The sequence below is a fragment of the Pseudopodoces humilis genome, chromosome 20, assembly GCF_049639895.1.
Source record: "Pseudopodoces humilis isolate 2021_Gansu_Grassland_sample_001 chromosome 20, ASM4963989v1, whole genome shotgun sequence".
NCBI classification, from domain to species: domain Eukaryota; kingdom Metazoa; phylum Chordata; class Aves; order Passeriformes; family Paridae; genus Pseudopodoces; species Pseudopodoces humilis.
In genome coordinates this window covers 143,557-166,200 of record NC_142219.1, presented here as the reverse complement: position 1 = coordinate 166,200, position 22,644 = coordinate 143,557, and the positions used below count along the sequence as shown (strand labels likewise).

The window sequence follows — 22,644 nt, the reverse complement described above, 5'->3', positions numbered from 1 at the left end:
AAAGTAGAAGTCTAACAGACCAATAAAAGTTTCCTTGGCTGTCCCCTACACCTAGCAGTTCCTCTGTCTTCTGACATGTACTATAGAGAAAAAAAACAAAGAAATTAATTCATCACAAACAGAATCACACACCTGAAGCCTCAAAAGAAGACACTGTATATTCCAATCTTGAAAGTACCAATCTTTAACAGAGCACTCATGCCACAGCTGCTGCCCAAATATCGCAGCTCTGCCCTCCCCACAGAAGTGCAGCTGGAACCTCTCAAGCACCATTAAGATGAACATTCCGAGGTGGAAAAGGACATTTCCTCAGGCAGCAGCTGCTGATGGGCTTTGACAGAAGGGATAAACAGCAGCCAAAGCTGGGTCAGAGCAGGGAACTCCAGCACAGGAGAGATATCCCCAAAGCAGCCTTTCCACAGCCCCTGCCAGGCAACAATTACCAAGATAGAATAGCTGAAAAGAGAACTCAAAATCCAGATATGGCTAGTAAATCATTCCAAATCTGGATTAAAACCCCTCACATATACATAAACACACAAAATTAGGATTTCCAAGTTTTGTTTTAGCTAGCTTTATAGAAATGGTTTCAAGGTAAGCCAAATGCCTTAATGACAGAACAAAGGCACTGAACAGTCTATCTGGCCTATCGCAATCCTAGATACAACCTCTGCTGGAAAATTTTTTAAAAATCTAGAGCAAAACACTTTACTGTTAAGGAAACTAGCATTGCTTAATGGAAGTCACTGACAGACATCAATTCAGACCATCTGAGAATGTCTCTAATTATATTGTTTCCATCACCTTTATGTTTTCAATCCCCTAGCACTTTTAATTAATTTGTCTCCTCTAGGCTCGCTGGCTCAAAGTTCTGTGACTAAAGAATGGGAATAGGAAAACAAAGAGGAAGCAGACTTTCTTCTCCAAGCTTAGCCAGCTTTAACAATTTTAGCTGAAGGAGTCTTTCATGGCACTGGGTATTCTCAATATTATGTGTTTGGGTTTATTATCTGGACTCTATAGTGGATTAGGTTTTATATGGGTACCCTGATGCCTTATCTCAAGCTTTGAATTAACCAAATTTTGTTTTTTCTCAGCAAACATGGTAGGGGGAAAAAAACCTCAAAGCATAAGTGCTACTCTGATAGAAACTGTGCAGAAATCTGTCTGAAATCCCATAAAAAAGAAAGGACTGTATAAGTATCCCCTGCAGAAGAGGGTGCTCATTCTTTATGGCATCTTACACCATCCATTCTCCCTCAATAGTCCTCATTTCAGCTCTGACCTAGGCTCTCACTCAGGTAACCTCTGACTCGTCTGCCCCTCTGAACTGAGCACAAGGGGTCTAATCTGGGGATAGAAATGAAAATCTGAGTGCTGCTTTCATTCCAGGGCATAGTTTAGAGAGGTTTTCTCAGTGCAAGTCCTTATCATGTGCCTTCTCTATAATTCGCCACATGTTCAGAGGCCAAACAAATTATCCTGTAATCCAGTGGGAAAGGATCAAAGCTGATACTTTCTGCCTTACTGCACTTGCTTGCAGAAGTCAAGGAGGATATATCTGTGACAAGAGCTCAGAGCAAATGATCACGCAGCGACCCCGCGCAGCTTTGAGCAGGGATAATCACAGCAGAGCTAAGTTACCCTGGATGCTGATTTCCTTTCCAAGGAAGATTTTTTTGAACAGTGAGGAGTAGGAAGCTCTGTTTCCTATATGGACCATCAGAGCAGCAGGACAATGCTCTGGGGCAGTGCTGAAAACTCTTCTACATTCATAGATCTGCTGGTCAAGTTTTAAACTGTGCAGGCTGTGTAAGAAAAGTTCCCTAATTCACCTTTGTGTGGTGAAAGTTTGGGGGATTTTGATAAAATTAAATTTTGAGGTATTGCTACCTCAAATGAGGTGGAGCAAGACTTTTGTAAGCTCTGCCAATATACATTTTTTGCCTCCAAGATAATGGCAGAACAGTTGATGACACTCAGACTCCCTGGTGTAGCTCAATTGAATTGTTAAAATATAGACATATCAAACTATATTTTATATATTTTAGAATATCACTTCCATATTGTATCATGTCATAGGCAGAAAGTAGAACCAGATTTCTAAATTCAAGTTATTTTGTAGCTCCTTTTTCACCTGTGCAGGGGAAAAGCAGAAAACAAGAAGAATAGTCGAAGCACTGCAATGGTCCTGCCTTACAGCTGGGATGCCATTATGATAACTCTTAAACAAACAAGATGAAATTACTCTCAGCAGATCAGATCTCATGCTGTTAAATTTCTCCCTCTTCATAGATCAGAACTTGGGAAAATTCTGGACCATGAAGGATTTAACAATCAAGCCAGGAGGACCAAGGTAATTCTCCAGCCATTTTCATATGCTCCATTCAGAGATAAACCCAGCTTTCTCTGTTTCTTTCTAGTTCTAGAATATGCATTTGCTTTCAGTCTTCAGCTGTGGTAGAAAACAAGAAAAGTAGCCCCAGGACATTACAAGGACACATTCCACCACCGTGATGGTGTGCTACAATTTTAATTGCAGGCAGTTCTTCTTTGGAACATTTTCTCCCATTTGGAAGAAGAACGGCAGTAAGGAACAGAGCCGTGGATCTCATCAATTCTAGAGCATTCCTATTCCCAGGCAGCACTGATTGCACAGGCAGGCTTTGCTCCAGGGGTCCTAGGGCAAAGTGGAAATGTAACATTTTTACACTAGGGATGTGTGTCAATGTAAACAAAGGCACAATATAAGCATGCACTAGTGAAAATCATAGATGTAAGCATTCAGCCCTCCACCTTTTAATTTGTTAAAAAGGTAATTAGCAAAGACAATTATGAGATAAAGGCAATTTATTTTGAGGATAACTGCATGCATTTCCAGAATGAGTAGATTTAGAGTGGCTCACAGAAGTATTAAAGCCATTCATCTCATTAGCTTGTTTCCTGACTATTCAAGGTTTCCTTTCCCACTCAGTAGTCTCAGCTTTGCCAAATGACATCGAATGGGAATTTGTACCCAAACTTTGGGCACCACGGCACAGCAGCTACAAAAGGCTGATGTAAACTCTCTAAAACTACACATCACATTATCCTGCATGAGATGTTTTGTAAAGCAGTAACACAGTGCATTAACTCAGCCATGCATTGCAATGGCAACATCCTCCATCACTTAACAGGAAAACATAACATAAAACAAGATACCTCTTTTCAAATTCGTGCCATTTTGAAAAGTTTGAGCTTATTGCAACAGCAAAGCAGTGCTGGTAACACCCTAATGTTCAGCTTTGGCTGAAAAGGGCTTGCTCAGCAAGAAGGGCTCCTCTGCTTCCCATTCTGCCCCCACCAAACAGGCTGAGAGGCAGAATAACCTGCGAGGGATGCAACCAGACCAAACCAAATTAACCCAAATTAACCAAAAAAATATTCCAGCGCATGGAACATCCATGGTGTTCAGCAACAGAATGGAAAGCAAGGAATTTTAGAGGGGTTGGCCTGTCTTTTCCTCAGGAAGTGACTGGGTTACCCATGGGAGGGGGGAATTATTGCCTTTTCATCTTTTTTTGTTACCTTCTTACCTCTTTTTCCACTTATCAGTCACTCATTAAACAGTTTTTTGGTGTTTTTTTCACCCCCAACATTCCTTACTTCTGCTTTTCCTCTCCTGAACCACAGGCAGGGTAAGGGTTGAAGTGAGGGAGCAGCTCTGTGGTGCTTGAGTGCCCACCGTGGTCAGCCCAGAACACTGAGCACTGAAAAGAAATAATTAATAGATGACTGGTGCAGAGGGCTGAAACATATAAATTTGGTATAAACTCCTAGTGTCTAATCACAGAAAAAGACCACAGAAATGTTCCAAGAAGCCATAAGTGAAGAAAATACACAGCAGGAGTACAATGAAAGCTGGAATGACAAATGTGCTCTCTGATGCGTTTGGGAGGCAGCTTGTCAGGGTGGTGTTGTGACAATAAATAAATAATACCACGTTACATTTATGCAGTGCCCTTCAGTGACAGACCAAGGTGCTTGCTCAGGTGAAACACAGCAGAAGCAAAACAGTGCTGGTACATCAAGGCTTTTTCAACACAGATGCAAAAATGCCCCAACAGAACTGACCTAAGTAAAAACCATTTGAAATAAAGGCAAGCCATTACCATGGGAAATAAACAGAATCTGCTCTTGACAACTTCAAGTCAGAATTAAAAAACAGTCAAGGGGAAAAAAGGCTTGTAGAAGTCAGTAGCATTAACAGCCAAGATCAGAGGTGATCAAAGTAGGGAGCAAATGAATGTTTATGCAGTTATGCATGTAAAGCTGTAATGAACTAATTTAATACAGCAGCTTTCATGCTCCAAGTATTTCCTAAGGAACAGATTTAATCCATATTAAATACAAACACAGGGGCTCGGAGTCAGGCACTAGTGTAGCAGAGTAAAAAAGATGTTGGAACCATAAAATATAATGTGTCCATTCACATTAGCATTTAACTGTTACAAAATGTGCCCTGAAGTTGGAGCTCAGAGTTCAAGATCAGCTCAAGTGGTTTACTGATGCTGTCCATGATTTTAGACTCTGGAATTCTTGATTCCACTGGAAAAAAAATTGTATTATTATTATATATTGTATACTTATATATTCACTTAAGGACTGTACTTGTAACTATTTGTCAGCAAAGCCTGGAGGCACAAATGGTATAAACAAAGCCCTGAATTTGCCAAACTACTTCCAATGACACATATTACACTTGCTCAGCTCTCAGACATACAATGATTTCATCAATTCAGCCCATGTATTAATACAGCTATTCAGGTAGAATTTTGTAATATAAAGTAGATACAACTCTTCAGGTATCATCAGAATCCTCAGAAATATAAACCAGCTGCAAGATGAAAAGAAGTCAAGTTGATTTTTGAAGGGATGATGGTCTATAATTCGTCATTTATTGAAGACCTGGAGCTGTGTGCTGTGAGCACATCGTGGGCTGACTGCAGAAGGAAGGAGGATGACTCTCGGAGTGTGCAGGGCTCTGGCACTCGAGGCAGGATGAAGGAGTCTTTCACTTGGTCTATTCACTCATCTAATACTCATCTATTTTATCTGATCACTTTTGATTAGTGCTGCAGTTTTCACTTTGTACTTTGACTAGCGAACTCTGATGAATGCAAATGGGGTGAAAAGTGAATTATAAAGGTCACAAAAACAAAAAATGCATTTCAGTAAATCAAGCCATATAAGAAGTCATAGCAGTCCAGTAAAGTTCCCACTAATTGGAAAAGGGGAAATGTAAAAAGGGGAAAAAGAAATACCCAGAGAACTACAGCTGCGCTGCTGGAGAGCTGACACCCATTAATATAAGAGGGGCTGCTAATCCTTAACCACTGCTGAGATGACAGAGATACTCCTCTGTTGCTGGTGAAACAAACACAGTGACAGTCTTTTATCAGCACTTCAGGTTTGTCTTGCTTCCTTTGGATTTGAAAATTTGTCATTTTGCCAGTCCTATTACATTATCACAAGAATGTTTTCACCCAACAATTACAGGGCTGAGCAACCGTTTCCTCTGTATTTGGGATGTGAGGTACTTCTTCCACCGTTTGACATGGAAAGTTTGAAAATTCAAAGCAGCCTAGCGCATTAGTAGTGTGAGTACACAAATTCAAATATCCCACATTCTGGTTGGATTCCTTCCACCCCTGTGAGAAATTAAAGCAGTCATTTGGGTCTTCCTCTACTGTCAAAGTCCAGAGGGCAACTCAGTGCATCAGAGAGAAGATTTGATCTGTGTCTCCAAGTGCAAATGTCACACTACAAACAATACTACAATGTCATTTTATAGCACAGTTATATTCTCTTCAGATCAAATACTCATTGAAAAAAACCCCATATGCTCCATTGAGGTAATGAAAGAAGTTTGACAAAACATTGATAAAATCTGAAGACTGCAGTCTGAATTTCAGGGAAATTTGCATACCTGATGGTTTTGAGCTTATCTCTTGCTGAAAATGAAGCAGGTCTGAAAGTTGCGTGGTGCATCCACCAGAGTGCAGGAGTGCAAAGCAAAGGAATAAATGCTGCTCCCCTGCCTTGTCAAGCCATTGGTTCATCTTAGGAAAGCCACTGGTCCTTTCTCCCAGCAATCCAAATCTCCATTTCCTCAAGTGTACCTACAGGATGCAATGTGAAAAACATTGTAATAACAGTAAAGACTCCTTAGGTACCTGCCTAACTATGGTAATGTGCCTAAATCAACTTTGCATACTGATTCTAATTCTGGAAAATATCTGCTGCCTCCACTCACTCCTAACTCTCCTCTTTCAGCATATCCTGCAGGTTTATGGCTTATCTTTTATGCATATTGATCACGGTTTCAGCAATTTCAAGTTAGTTATTTTTGACATCAACAAGGTTCTGAAATCAATACACACTCAAATCTCAGCATGAAAGCCAAAGGAAATTAAGCCAGTGAAGCATAGGACAAAATGATATCATTTATTCATTTTAAGTCAGTCATGAATGTCTATTACAGGTGTAAAATATCAGAAAACTTTCAGAACCAAAATTACTTCCTTAGAGCCCCAGGCTTACTGCTTCCTTTGTCCTGAGATATAAAAAACCCAGCATAACAAAAGAGCAAGAAGCATCTTTGTTTTACAGAAATGGAGACTATGACTAGATAGAAAATGAGTTCTTCCTCTGAACTGCAACTTTTGAAATTCAATTTTTGAAGCAACTGGAGTTTAAAAGATGAATCACACTTTTCAATTCAAGGTGAATATTTGCATTCAATTTTTTTAAATTAAGGAGAAATAAAAAATATAGATTATTACTAAATAAATCCATTTTGTGATACTCAACCCATACTTTTGGCACAGATTTTTTTGTCCTGAAACAAATATTTCTTGTGCCTGCCAAAGACACCAACAGTGGCATTGGAGTGGGAACATTGAGGGTGCTGAGGTTTGGAAAATTTCCAGCGACACAGCAACTTTATAGACAAGAACCAGAACTGAAGAAATCTTTTTACAATTTTCAGTTGTGGCACTGAGCATCTCTCATCAACAGATTTACCAATTTTCCACTCCTCAATAGGAATATTTTTTTGGCACTTCTCTCTCTCATATAAATTATTGCTAATAATTAAAATGAAATTCTCAAGATGTGTGAGTTCATTAACTCCGTTAATGAGAAAGAACATTTTGGACCTTATTATTAGACTGTCATCAGTATCTGTTAGACAGCTAAATTAATAAAGTGATTATATTCAAATAACTCGGGCATTTGCATTTTATTTTTAACATGACATGTCTCTCTAGCTTGCCCTGAGACTGGGGGGAAATTGCTGGCCATGCAGAAGTGCAGTCTGGCTGGATCTCAGTGCCTGGACCTCAGGAGTTCTTAGGGGCTGAAAGAGCTGAGGTCTAGGCAAGGGCTACTGGAGCCTCAAGGCATGATTCAAGCAAGCAAGTAGTATAGACATCCCTTGAAAATAAAGATATTGTGGTCCCTTTAATGCTAGAAAGCAAAAAACCTGAAAGAAAAGGGTAGAGAAGAGACATTTTTTATCCTTGAAAGCATCAAGATAAAGCAAGACACGGCAATAATTCTCTCCTGCGCTGCACCTTTGGAACTCTGCCAACATTCTGTGAAAAATATCCACTGGCTAAGAGCAGTACACAGAGTGGAACCAGAGCTCCAGATGCCTCCCATCTTGTGAAAAGCCGTGGGTATTTTATAACGAGCTCATCGTGCTTCTCTCTCAGAGAGATGCTCCAGCCATGCTTGGCCCTTCTGTGCTTTTCTGGGACACTGCAGTCAAGGCACAGAGACACAGCCTCAGCTCAAAGAGAAATGCTACTGCTCTGAAAATCATGTCAGATGGGGAAAAAATGGTACCAGTTAAGACATAAATGCATAGATCATATTAACTCATAAAATCTACATCTGATTGTTCGTAACATGTGTCTGCTTTATACGTATGCCTCAAGCTGAAATTTCAGAACTGAATTTTTTGCTCCTAAATGTTATTCAAGAGAATACAAGCAACTTTTTTACCTCCACCTCCTCAGTACTAAAGAAAGAAAACCTGACTTTTCTTCCCTTTCTCATGTTTCACAAGTCACAAGCTTTACAACAGCAAATAATATTGAAAAATAAAACAGACATATGCAGCGTGGTTCCTGCATTAACCAAAATAGATTTTAAATTTTGTAATCTTTAAAGCCAAACAAGATAAACTGCTGCTTTTTTAGATTTACCAAAGCCACGTAAGGAAAGAAACTACTTGAGTGAGATCGGTTGCTCAACAGAGAACTAGATAGGAGGAAAGTGGAGGGTTTTTTCAACTCAATTAAGACATGGTTCTGTCTCAGAATTGTCTCCATGGTGCCTTGTAGACAAGTGCAACTGATGAAGAATTTAAAGCACTGCTTCTTCTACTGAGCCTGCTCCAGTTACAGAACTCAGATATTTACAAAGAGAAATCTAACTGAAAAAAATAGCATAGCATCTGTACAACTGCTTAAATATTTATGCCACAGCTTATTTCTTTCTTCAGGGCTGCACTTAGCTGCACGATTGAACAGTGCAGCAGTTACACTCAGATTCATCCCAGAGATAATGAGGGAAACTAAGTGATGTATTCAGAGCTGTCATTTGGAAGCAGTGTTGGATGCTTTGGCGTGAACCGATGCTGTCCATCACTGCGAGGATGCAGAGGCTCCACAGGAGCTCTTTGTTGGTGGAGGAGCCCCCACAGAGGACCCCAGTGCTTCCCCTGCCAAGGTCTCTCATGAGAATATCCATCCTATCCTGTGAATATCCATCCTACTTCCTATTCCACTCTTCATTTAATCACCATAATAAAACTACAGCTGATGCATGTGGCAAGCTCACAGCCCAAAATCCTTTTACTTTTGAAGATGGAGCTGAGAGAGGAGGGACAGTGTTATAAATCCAAACAATCCAGCGGGCATCCCTGCAGCAAACACTCCTCAAAACAACTTTGAATCCAGCTTGATGGCAGCTAAAAGTCCAAACTAAAGAGCAGCTCCTCAGGGATTCCAAATGTGGCACCAGTGCAGAGCTGGGAATCAAACCCCACAGGCAGGCAAGGACGTTCTTGAGTAAAACATTGCAATTTGCCATTCTGGAATACTCTACCATAACATTAGCCACAAGACAAGTGCACTTTACACATTATCTGGCTCCCCACAGAACAGTCACTCAGCTAACCAGTAATCCACTTCAAATATCTACCAGCAATGCATGCAGTCACTACTCGAAGATACAACCCATTCTTCTCTATTCACTAAAGCAAATCTCATCAATGACTGAGCCACTTATACACAGTAAAAAAGGAAAGGAATGTGTGTGTTGGTCTATTTATTTTTCCTCTCACCAGGAGATGCTATTTAAATCATTCATCCAATTACACACAGTAATCAGAACTAACACAAAATCTTGTGTACAGCATTACATCTTTGGTCTTCTGTGGGAAAAACACCAATAGTACATAGACTCAAATTTCCAAACACAAATATAATATTGTGACTGATATAACTAATTGAAACAGCTCTTTTTTCCATAGAAGTGTAGCAGACATTTCTGGACAGAGAGGTGATATCTTCCAGAACAGCTTTTTTGAAGTAGGAACTGTATTTGCATTTAATATTAAAGCAGGGTTTTATCAATGACTGTAATTCAAAGTGAAGACGTTCAGACTCTGTACACTGAATTAACTACCTTTTCATTGAAAAGCTGTTAACTCTAATGATATATCCATCTTTAATAACTCAATGAGGAATATTAAGGATAGGCTGAGATTCGCCAACCTAAATAAAATTATGGCATAAGAAAACTGTTCTGATTTAAAGTGACATTATATTTCACAAGGCTTTTAATAGGAATGTTTAATATATGGCTTAAAATAACTGCAGTTCTTCAATTTAAAATGCTATTTCTTGTTAAACGTGTGATATACTACAGGTTCACGTCTTCTCTGCACATCAGCTGGTTTCATTTTACAGTTCTAACAGGCCTGGCACAGGGCTGGTTACTGAGTTACATGCCTGCATCTTTTAAAACACCAGAGAGTTACTTCAAAAAATAGTGAATGTGGCTACCTTTGAAAACACAAGGTATCTTCAGAACTTTTATTTCTAAAAGGCAGCTTTTCATATTAGAAATATTCAATATAATGGCAAACTAAAAAGTAGCAGAGAATCTGAGCTAAGTTCTATACATTGTGCTAGAAAAAAGGGAGTGGTAATATGAAAATGTGAAAGCACCTCATTTTGAGGTTTTAGGTGTTGATATTTCTTTTCAAACCAGTCAAAAACTCCATAGTCCTTTCCTGAGAAGGGAATATCCATGCCTGCACCTCCTCTGCAGGTTCTGAAGGATAGTTCACTTCCAGTTACATCCAAACCCAAGACACAAAAGGAAAAGCTCTCACTGAGTGAAACCAGGGCAGCTATTGGATCTTTTACCTTTGAACCCCACACTTCCATTCATTAGTGATTAAATTCCAGTTTATATAAACAGCAAATTACAAAGACCACCAGGGGTCTTCTGTATTTTTACTCATGATGTGCTGTACTAGCAAATCCAGGGGCTAAACTGCTTTGTGTGGAGTTATCTCTGCAGGGATCTGATTTTAATTCTGAAGCTCTTCCTGACAGAGAAGCTCCCCTGACAGAGGGAAGTTCAAGGGACAGAGTTACAGCTTGCAGAGAGGAGCAAAGGCAGGCAGCAGTGAACTGAACTGTGTCTGCACTGGACTCCAGCTTCTTTGAGGACTGCTATATTTCCTCTTCCAAAGTGATTGAGATGATTCAGTTTCTAAAGAATATCTACAATGTTTTTTAAACACGATTTTCTAGGCAAAAATTATGTCTAAGGCCTGCATTCTAACAGGAAATTATAGAGTAACTTGCAATGGAAATTTCACAGATAATAAAAATGTCAGGGACCGTACTCTTTGTGCTTCTTTCTCCTGTGAAACCATTTGATCCAAGAACTCTTGAGGATTTTGCTGTCTAGCCTTTTGCCACTTTCCTCCAGTATCAGTTATCAATATAGGAAAAAAAATAGTATATCCTAATTTATACACCGATTTAAAACAGAAGGAAAATTTGACCAACTGAACATCAGCACAAATTAAGATAGAGTAAAAAGCATCCCTAACATTTCAGACAGCTCAAAAACAATTATCATTAAAAGAGCTTAGAGGGATTATAAACACGCATTTTAGCAGGCAGGAGCTCCAACAATGAATAAAGGGAAGATGCTGAACCCTCCTTATTGGGCTCTGAAGAATATTACAGAAGTGTAAAATACAGAGTTAAATAACTCTTTTAAAAAGCATAGGGATTGCTTTGCTTAGCTGGAAATAGTCAACAATTTTCTATTTGCATTATGAGCCATTAACTGGGGGGCAGACTTGCAGGCTCAGAAATGTGTTAATGGAAGAGCTGTCAGATAAAAGGGTGGCTGCAGAAATATGGATTCTGCCATTCATAACATTGATGTATCTGTGAGTGTCTGTCTGCAGATCAGTCTGGTCCAAAGGCCACCAAAGAGCACAGTAATCTTCCCAGTGACTTATGTGGCACTGGCACAGGCTCTAGACAATTTTAAATCAAGACTGGTAACCTCTAGATAGATGCTGCTAAATTCTGTTAAAATAATTTAATTAGGCTTAATAACCTGAATTTGTCCTTAATGTGTTAGATGAGTCATGCTGCTCCAGAGATCACTGTGGTGGGTTTACACTGCGGTCTGGAAGCAGCTTTTTCCTCTGCTTAATGCTCTGCCATAATCCTTCACTAGGATCATTGTCATCAAGGCTGTGCACCAGAGACATAATGGTTACATACCATGAGAATGTTAGATTGGGCAAAAGTGCTTTTAGCGCTTAAGTAAAGAGTTTCAGCCAAAATCTCCATCAGTGGATTCTTGACATCAAGTTTTGCCTAAAAATGTTTGTCATTTGTTTGCAGGTTTCTTTAAAATTCTTTGATTATATTCAGTATACAATGGGCAATTAAAAAAGCATTTGAGGTGTTTCATGGGCTATTAAATATGAAGAAACAATGCTTTAATGGTCACCATATTTGTACTATGCATTAATTTAACAATTTCTTATCTCCACTTTTAATATTTTGCCTCCATATTTTACCTTGTTGGCATCTTTTCTTTGCCCAGTGCTGCATCAGGGTTCAGTACCACTGCATGGTGAGACTCAATCAGTCCAGTAATGTGGGAAAATCTTAGGCTAGAGAAATTAGCACTCTGCTCAGATACAGACACAGTCCTATTCTACCATGCCTTGCTGTTTTCACAATTTTGTATCTGCTCTGGCAGCAGTAGCAATTATTATAATGATACATCATCCTTATTACATACAGAGTCCAAAGAGAGATTGTGACTGAGAGAAAAGAAGCTCAGCTGAAAGGATGGCAGAAAGTTTTTTAGTGACTTTAAACATAAATTTGTTCTGATGCAGTGAACTCTGATGAAGATGAAATTATATTGGTAACAGCAAAACTCACACTGAAATTGATTTGTTTTTTTTATTTGGTCACCTTCCTTCCACTGATATTAAAAGAAATCCAACCAATATTTGTCACAGGTTCAGGAGAGGTGGCCATGCTAACATAAACTCACTAGACTAAATATCTCAGCTGGTAAAATCTCTAGTCAGCTCCATACTTCCATATTTTACATACAGCAACAGTCTTATCTTCCAGACTAAAAAGATTCATGCTAATAAGCATGCACTGATCCAGTGTGTTGTAACAGATCCAAAAACCTAAACGTGTAATGCAGACACCAAAAGCAATTAAAGACTCCCGTGAAAGCCACAAAAAAAGTTAATGCTTTAAAAGTAGCTACCAACAGTAGGAAATACTTAGATAATAAGGGAGATTTACACAGCTAGATTAGGACTTTAAACATTCCAAAGAGATCATTTGCTTTCTATGTATTAAAATCTTACTACATAGGAAATTAACAGAAAAGTACTGAGAATTCTAAATCTCAAAAACAAAGCACTGCAGAGCATAGCAATTAGCACTAAATTAAGGGCTCGGCAATCTGACAAATGAATGCAGTGAAGTTTCTCCTGGCACAGTGGGCTGAAACAGCCAAGCGAAAGAGTGATCCAAAGGGCAGGAAAGGACAGAAGTTCTGCCCCTGGAGGAGAGAAAAGAAAGCAAGGTCTCAGCAGCACACAGCAGTGCTCACTCACTGGCTGAGCCACAGAAAGTCAGATTTATAGGGCTAGTCTCCCTTCCTGGAGCAAATTGCCGTCTCACAACCACAGATAAGGCAACCTTTATTATCCCTTAATTTTCTCAGTGGTTCTCAGAGTAAGGCCTCTGCCATACATCCATTCCCCTGAATTCAAAGGTCCCAGAACAGCCTTAGGCTCAGTCTGTCCCTGGGGGAATTAATGAGAGCTACATGGGGAACGGAATTTAATGACAGATGCCAGAGTGAAACTGAATGCTCTAATTCCCTTTTCTGATCTGATACAATGACTAAAGGAAGCAGTGTCAAACCAGAGAACAGAGAACTCAAACTGCAACAGGCAAATCATGGGAAAGAGAGGACACAAACGAGGTGCAGTAGTGTTTCCAGATTTTAATCAGTACAAACCAAAAGGACCTAAATACCTGGCTCTTTAAAAGTCTAGGCAGAGAATGGATAATTATATTTATAATAATACTACCAAGAAACCAAAACCTGTCTTGCACATGACAATAGATCTTGGAAAGTAGATGCCAAAAAACCAAGGAAAACATCAATATAAATGTACTAATCTCCCAATACAAGATGAAGAAAAGAGGGAATAGCACATGGTGCTTCATTAAGAAACTTTTCTCTGACAGCTGTGCTTTAAAGACACGGGACACAAAGTAAAAAAGATAATTCTGTAGCACAAGATATATGTTTCTATTAGAGATATGACTGTTCCAAGGTATGTAGATCCAGCTTCAATTTCAGGAAGAAATAATAGATGTAGATAGATAGATGATAGATAGATAGATAGATAGATAGATAGATAGATAGATAGATAGATAGATAGATAGATAGATAGAAGAACAAAAGAATGAACCAAAGAGATAATGTATATCATTTGGTGAGGTCAGGGTTACCATGAGAGGAACAAATAGGTTAAGATTGGGCAATTTCTTCAGGAAGTTTTCCTTCTTAGGGTCTCAGGTAGAGTGGGAAGAACTAGTTAAAAAATAAAACCCCTGAACTTTCAGGATAACCAAAATCAAAACAAAAACCTCTAGTCTGCCAAGTGTTCAGGGATGTTGGTGACATCAGTAATGGCCCATGAGAGGAGCTGCAGCTTGCAGTTCCATTTCCCTGTGAGAGTGTTGGAGGATGGTCCTTCACCCACCCCTCACTCAGTAACAGGCCGCTGAAAACCTCTGTAGAGAGCAGTTCTCAGTTTCCAACAGGACTATATATGACGCCTTCTTAAAGTTTCCATACTATTCCTTTGGCTTGGAACACAAGGATTCTGGAAAACATCAAGTTAGAATTCATCTGACTCAGTCTCTTCTTAGGAGATGAGGCTCCCAGTTACCTCTTCAAGCATTTCTCTTCCTTTAAAATCAAAAGGCAGGGATAATCTTTCATGTAAGAGCTCTACTGAGAGGTTTGATAGCTCAGGAAGGGTGGTTCCATGCAGGGCCTCAGCTTCAGCATTTACCTGTTCCAGCTGCTCAGATGAATCTTTTCAGAGCTTTACTTTAGAATCCAACACAACAGCTTTTCGTCACTGTCTGAGGCACTTAACATGGGTTATAGTATGATTTTATAGTAATTTGAACAGTTTAGAGCAATGCTTGGCAAAGGCATTAATTATAATTAGATGTTTTTTTCAGGCAATTATTGCACATAGCTGTGTGCAGAGAATGTTCAGCCCAACAGAATCCCCATTTCAGACACGGCCTCTTCTAAGAGCCACATCCACGTTCTCTGGGCTACAGCTACAGCAACACAGAGCAAGCAATTACCTGGGCCATGTACAGCAAAAAAACAACCAGCATAAAGTCATGTAAAGCCAAGCTGAGAAAATACAGACCCAATTTTAGCAAGAAAACCTTGTGTGGAGGTGTGCGTTTTTAGACAACCAATGATTAATTGGAAATTATCTTGTAGCTTGTCCTACATGGTTTTGGGCAGAGGGAAGAAGATAAAATCATAAGAGCACTAGGGCTTCAGTAGGTTAAAAGTTCTTAGATATTCCTTACATCAGACTTTTTGTATTAAACTATGAACACAGCATTTCTTGCTTTGATTCCCTTAAATATAATAAAAAGAAAAATTGCCACTTGAAGATTTGCAGTAATTCTCATTCCAGTGTAATTAGATGCAATGATCAGAATCTCTTCTAATGCATTGCAGTTCTTCCTAAGCACCAAGGAAGAGTGATACAAGTAATTTGCATAATTATCTTCAGTTAAATGAGGAACACAGCTTAACACAAGAGTTGCCATTGCTTCCACCTGAGCTCCTCAAACCTCCTGCATCACACCATGGTGTTGTGCAATGACTTTGTAAGCTGTGTGTCACTTCATTATCCATGGAATTTGTTCTATTAAACACAGTCCACAGTTCCAGCCAACTCATCCACAGGCTGGCTGCCCCCAGGTTCTCTGAGGGAAACATCTGCTTTACATCCCAAAGACAAAGTCATGCCTCAGTAGTAACTACTTGTAGTTAACTACTGCCTGCCTCACCCATCAGGTTTCGAGCACAAGCGGGACAGATTCAGCTTCTGATCATTTCCTGAATTAAGAGTGGATCTTTGCACTGAATGCATCATAAATGTTTTATGTATGTTAGCATTTGGAGTTAATAAGAATAGTCCTAAGAAACCCAATAACAACTTTATAATACAGTTCTCATTTATCAACATATATGAACATTTAGATTCCAATTTCTTGGACCATAGTCTGAAATTCTCTAACAGCCACTTCCACGTTGGTTTAGCCTTTACAAACTAAAGAAACTGAGATTCTATTAGCTTCTCCACCACCTTCTCCATTTTTTCCTACATGTGTAAGAGCAGCTGATAAGAAATAGCAGCTTAGATAGATAGAGAAATGCCTTATCTGGCAAAGCATCACCAGACATTTATGGTTCAGGAAGGTTGCAATGAATACATCATATTACATTGATTCAAAATAAACCTCTGCTCTCTTACATCACTCACTCAGCTCATTACTCATAAGGTAACTATTCTGGGCTGCTCTGCTTTTGAGAAGTTTCTTTGCATCTTACCTTAGTCAGGAAATTTCATAAATCCTGACTACCTTGCTCTTTAGTCATTATTTGCTCTTTGTTAATTACAACAACTTTTTCACTGCATTTCTGTACTCTTTACAGATCTGCCATTTATTTCCAGTTTCTCAGATATTAGAAAGTATTCAGCAATCATTGTGCAATGCCCTTTTAACTGTATGTTCTCTTGAAAGCAGCCGGCTACTGATACTCACCCAGTAAATCAAAAAGCAGATTTTCAGAAAGACAACATAAATGAGCTAGTCAGCACAATACCAACTCTTATATCAAAAAAGTTTTAAAGATTTACCAGATACTTAATTGGAATCATTGCTCAATCCCAATGCACTTTTGGCAAATGTGGATACCAGCCTGGAAAATCCAAGCCTGGTCCTTTATGTGGCTGCATCTGTACCCTCAGCTCAGAGAGTGAGGGAGAGCAGGAAGCATCTGTGGATGTACAGAAGCCTTTGAAAGATGCCTTTGATGAAGGAAGCCTTTGGCACACGCATCCTCGTGCGAGCAGGGATGAGCTGGCTCTGCCGCAGGACTGAGCTGGAAGCCACAGGCACACCCTTGGGGACAGCTCACAGCCTGGCAGCAGCTGCTCTTCTCCAGCTTTGCTTTGTCCAGGCTCAGCTCAGCTCCAGCTCAGCTCCAGCTGTGGCCCCGTAGTGTTTTGGGAAGCCTGGGGCAGGGGGAGCTCACTCCTGGCCCAAAAGACACCACACACACATCAAATGGACAAAGGACAAAGATCAGGGTGCAGCTCACAATTCCTCCAGACATTTACTCCTTCCTGACTGCACCCTGCAGATTTGTAAAGGCTGAGAGTTCATGAAGAAATAGAAATGTTTAAGGCTAAGGAGAAAGCCCAGAACAAGGATCCTGCCATCCCTTCCGTGTTTACACTCTGTCAGCTCCGTTCAAACACGAGCTGTGGGACTCAGCACAACTGCTGTATGAAGTGTCACAGGCTGAGCTCTCCAGATGAGACAAATGATCTAATTACTGCCAGGAGGAGATGCAGCAGAACTGAGACTGTGACATAGCTGGATTGGGAAGCACAGCCTGGATTTTCTCACTAGGCTTACAAAGAGTCAGACTGTTTTCCAAGAACATGGAGTGCCAGCATTCCTAGGACAAATGCAAGTATTGCCTGTGAGCACTCCCAAGAACACCTTCTATTGACAGTGAAGCAAAATAAAACCCCACAGCCATCCATTTTCCTAGCACTGAGGTACTAACTTTAACAGCAACAAAGACACCTTTGTCTTGTCACATCAGAGCTATGGATCTGTGAGACTTGAACAAAACACTTCAGGAGAGTAACTTACATCAAGAAGTGGGTGTTTTTAATTTAATACTCTGAACTTCCAGGAAAAAAAATTCATTGTGATTTGAGGCACCTTTTTCACAAACCTTTTAGCCCTTCCTCAAAACAACTTGTAATACTTTGAAAAATGGGCATTTTTTTGCACGTCGTCATGACAATCAAACCTATTTTCACAATTTGAGAAGGGGAAAAGTAAAAGAACTATTACAGTGTCTCACTTGTCATAGCAAAAAAAAAAAAAAAATAGAAAAATATTAAAGGTTGACATCCATGATATTTTGCTTCCCATTCCAAAATGGACTCAAACTATTCAGTGATGAGTATCTTTATGGGTGTGTCTGTGCACTTGAAATTCTGACTGGCTGGCAGAGAATGTTCACCCAAGCTAGCATCAATATACCTATTCTTATTCCTGTCACTGGTCACTGTCACAGGAAGGATGTTGGACCAGGCAAATGCTTAGATTACTTTGTGTTTACACCCAAAGTAAAATGAAACTGACACCTCTTTTCTTTCTGCCTCTACAAAAAGCACTAAGGAAAGCTAAATCCTCCAGTTTTTGCTTAGATTTCCATATGCACAGTGAAAGAAATTTAATTAAGTGAGCTGAAGTATAAAAAGCAAGGAAGTCTGCTGTCTTTCTTGTTACTGCAGCTTTTTTTCAGCAAGAGGTCAAAATACCTCTTAACAAGAAAGCACTTCACATAAGTAACTATGGTTTATTGTCTAAACCAGGACTTCTTGTTGTGCATGTAATTTCCACTGTATTTAAAAACACATTTCAGTGTTCTGACTGGTACAAGCTGTTCTGGGAGAAGTTCCTAACGTAGCTACCACTTGGGATCTGCAACCCAATCTCATGACTAGGCCAATCAACATTTCTTTTTTTGTTTTCTTTTTTGTATCATTAAATATACTTCTTCCCATTATCCCAAAGAAACTTTCCTAGAACTGCTTAAGAGGTGTTCCTCTATCAGCTGCTTCATCTGTGATGAAATAATCAACCTTTCTATGAGATTACCTTTATTTGCATCTTAGTGCACTCATCAACTTGATTAGAGAATAGGAATCCAAATTCTCTATAGGACACTACACTCACTGAAAAAGACTGCATTTGACTGGATTTGATTTTAAATCCAAGAAGATTTAAATACTGTATTCAGAATCCACCAATGAGCAAATCTTTTTTCCCCACAGGCTCCTTATACCCATGCTGAGTGCAAAACAAGCATTTTTAGACTTCAGTCTTTGTCACTAAACCAGCCAACCTTGTCTTTTAGGTTCACACTTCATAGTTCTCTATTAAGTTCACACTTAATAATTTAAACCTGTTACTTAAGAGAATGTTGTGCTTCCAAATACTGAGACTCCCAGGAAAATCAGACGAAAATGCTGCTCAGAAATTTATTGCTCTAAAGTTTGCTGCATTTAGTAAATCAGCAGTGAGCAGAGCACACAAGGGCTCCTTGCATAGTCATTTATTTCCATTGCCAATATACTTCTACAAGTATCTGTCCTTGCATCTGTTGCCTTTAGGAGTTGATATACAACATGGGTGTAAAAACCACCTACTTGCAAAAAAATTGATATAAAATCTTAGCTACAAATGCAAAATAGCATTGCATAACTATTTTGCTAAATGTATACAGTTAGAAGAAAGACAGGAATAAAAGTTGGACACTCAGGTTGGGATTTGCTGAAGGCAGAATGTCAGGGAGAAAGTGATATTTAGAATAAGGAAAGTTATCTAGGCCCTTGAATTCACACACTGATGTGCTCAGGATTCAGCCTCAGATTTTGTCTTAGCTGCAGAATTTCCAGAAAAGTCCTATACACGTTTTTATATTATCCTGGAAGATCGGTACTACTGGACCTCCATTATCCTTTTTTTCCAAAAGCTCTCTCATTATTTTTCTGGGGGTTTTTTGGTGCTATTTCTATGAATTGCACTACCAGCTGCTGTTGCTTCGGGCTGCACAGAGGACTTGCACATACCCAGTGCCAAGCTGCTGGGAAGCCACTGTAGGAATACTATTCTATCATGTATTTGTAGACAAGTAATTCTTAGAAAAGATACCCTCAGTTATGACTCATTCCTTCCTTAATAAGTACACCATTATTACAAATTACAGCGCTCACAATGCGTGAGACCCAGCTAGTGCACCATAATTACAAATGAAAGGCAATGATTCTTCCAATCTTTGGCTTTTTTGTATGGTATCATCCTATTTAAGATCATAAGGAAAGTAATAACATCATGAATAAGAGGCACAGCTACATCCATCATTTTAGGAGAGACCTCCTTTCCTCTTCTGTCTTACTGAAGGCAAGAGTTTAACCCTTTCACTAGCCAGATGAGACCTGCAGATGAATCCTTTGTCCAGAGAGAGGGGAAGAGAGAGTGATGGACATGTAAAGAGACAACATCAACTATCAAAGGCAGTGACAAAAGGAATTAAGTTTCAAATGGGGAGAGAAATAAGGAGGTGTGGGAAACTAAATTAGCGAATCTAAAATACTATAGAAGGATCCTTTTAAATATCCCTTTCCTTCAACTCCTGCCCCACATCATCCCCTCTGTCTATCCCAGGATGAGATGAATCTTACATCCAGGCCCAGCACTGACACCTTAAGAGGAACAAATGCCAGTGCCTGATGATTTCATTGCTCTTTAAATGCCTCTTGACAGCACCCAGTACAATCTCCTCTGCAATTTTTCCAGGCACTGGGTTAGACTAAGAGGTCTGTGACTTCCTAGGTCTTTCCTCACACTCTTCTTGTAAATTATAATATCACTGACCACCTTCCAGCCAGCTGGAACCTCCATAAACTCCCAAGGTCTTTGGTAGATGGTGAAGAGGGGTCATGCCACGACATCCACTAGGTCCTGCAGCGCTCTGGGATGAGCTCCACCATGCTCCATGGACTTGTGAATATTGAGCTGGTCCCTTACAATTTCAATGTCCACAAATAGAAAATCTTGCACTCAAGATCCTCTGACTCAGGGGTCATGGCGGGCCAATTCTACCCACATTCCTAAAGGCTGAGCCAGAACAAGAACTGAAAACCTCCACTTCCTCATCCTTAGGTGTGTGTGGCTCGAGGTGTGAGAGGTGCCAGGCATGCAGCCCTGCTGGCTGTACCAGCTATCCACTCCTCACACATCTTTTTATACACATTGGAATTATTATGAAGCACAGCATTGTGCAAAGAAAGTCTGACAGACATCACACCTTTACTCATGCCGTAATCAGGCCGTCACAATGCAGCAGGTTACTCAGTCATGGAAAATAGCCCCACTAGGGGTAAATGAAATGGTAATTTCATTTGATCAGCTTTTATGTCCTTTCTAAGAGTTACAGTTTCAAGATCAATCAAGACTAGATACATCCAGCAGGATATTTCAATACCTTTTTGATCCATGATTTTCAAGTTTCCTATTACTTTCCCATTCAAAAGAGACCACCACAGTTCTGCAGACAATGTGATGTATCTTAAAAGACTTCAGCTTTTCTCCATGTATCTTTATGCTCACAAGCTGAAACTCTATTAATTAAAAATTCATTATTCAATCTATGTAGCAAATGAGACAACCAAAACCTCTCACAATTTAGCTGTAATGTAGGACTGGCAGACATTTTCCAGCACTGACTGCCTCCTAAAACCACAAGTCCTTCTTCCCACTGCCCAGACACAGATTCATCCCCTCATTTCTGTGGCAGGGAAATGTGGCGACACAGACCAAGACAAACTCAGGGTAGACTCCACTAGACAGCTTCAATTTGCATGATAACTGCACTGACTGAAAATATTTCATAAAATACAATTGTGAGCTCAGCATAAACATAAAGAAAAGTCAAAGTCATGTTGTCTGATTTGCTAGTGGCAATCCATTTTATTTTTTGAGGTGAATCTCCCCATGCACTACACCAAATTTGAAATATTCACATAGGAAGTACTTGAAAACATTATTAAAATGGTTAAAATAATGGCAATAGATAATATTTTCTGAGCCTAATCACTTCAGCCATTTAAATACTCACTTGATTGAAGCTTTTGGGACCTAGGAATTTAAAATTATATTAAAAATTGGTAAGAGATTTCAGAAAACCTAGACAAGATTTCAGAAAATAAAATACCATATTGAATAATGCATGGGAAGGTTTGCTGCACTCAGTGTTTATTTAATGTAACAGTACATATGAGTTTACAATCTCACTTCTGTGGCTGACTCATTTAGCTTCTGAGGTCTGACTAATCACAACTAAATCTCTTGGTACTGCTTAAGGAAATCTCTGCTCAGTAGAACATTTGTTAACGCTGTCCCCAATAAGCTGCAGCCATTACTGCTCACTCACATTCAGCTACAGCCATTCCCTGGCAGATGTCCCAGTAAAATAGCCAACCCAACTCATTACATATTAAAAGAATAAATAATATATTCACTATTGAAATTGGATCAAAATATTGAAAGATTCATAAAAATCCTCCCACCTCATTTGAGGAAGAAGAGATAGACACTATCATAAGCACTTCACTTATTGCAAGACTTGCTAGCAGCACATCAGTGTCACAGCTGAATTATGATATTCCAGAGATGCCAGCCTTCCTAAGTACGAAAGTGACCACAATTTCAATAAACCAGAAGGACACATGATTTAACACCAGCGTGAAAGCAGTATGGCATTAGCCTTCCATTTCTTCTCTGCTCCTTCTCTGCCAGCAGCTGCCTATTTGCATTTCAAGATCACTTAAAGTGAGGTTAGCAGCTTGTCTTTATCAGTATTTTAGTGGTCTTCGATTCCATTTTACAGTCAGTTCTCTAATAGAAAAGATCTAGATAAATCAGTTCTTTGGTTGGCAATAGCCATGGCTCAGGCAGCAGGCACACAGAGTTTCTGAGAGCAGGCAGCTGGCCCAGGTTGATCAGACACAGCCCTGCAGCTGAACCATCAGTGGTGGAATCTCACCCATGCAGAGCTCCCTGCTCCCTCAGCAGCAAACAC

At 39.6% G+C, this 22,644-nt stretch overlaps 1 long non-coding RNA gene across 1 annotated transcript in view; it reads right to left on the bottom strand.

Moving 5' to 3' along the window:
* Positions 1-2,517: 2,517 nt before the first annotated feature.
* Positions 2,518-22,644, bottom strand: part of LOC148182726 (uncharacterized) — a 32,055-nt gene continuing 11,928 nt past the window's right edge. The window contains exons 2-4 of the long non-coding RNA XR_015774237.1: positions 5,969-6,161; positions 3,576-3,749; positions 2,518-2,680 (exon numbers count right to left, since the gene is read on the bottom strand). This is a non-coding gene — a long non-coding RNA (uncharacterized LOC148182726). The remainder of the gene's footprint in view (positions 2,681-3,575; positions 3,750-5,968; positions 6,162-22,644) is intronic.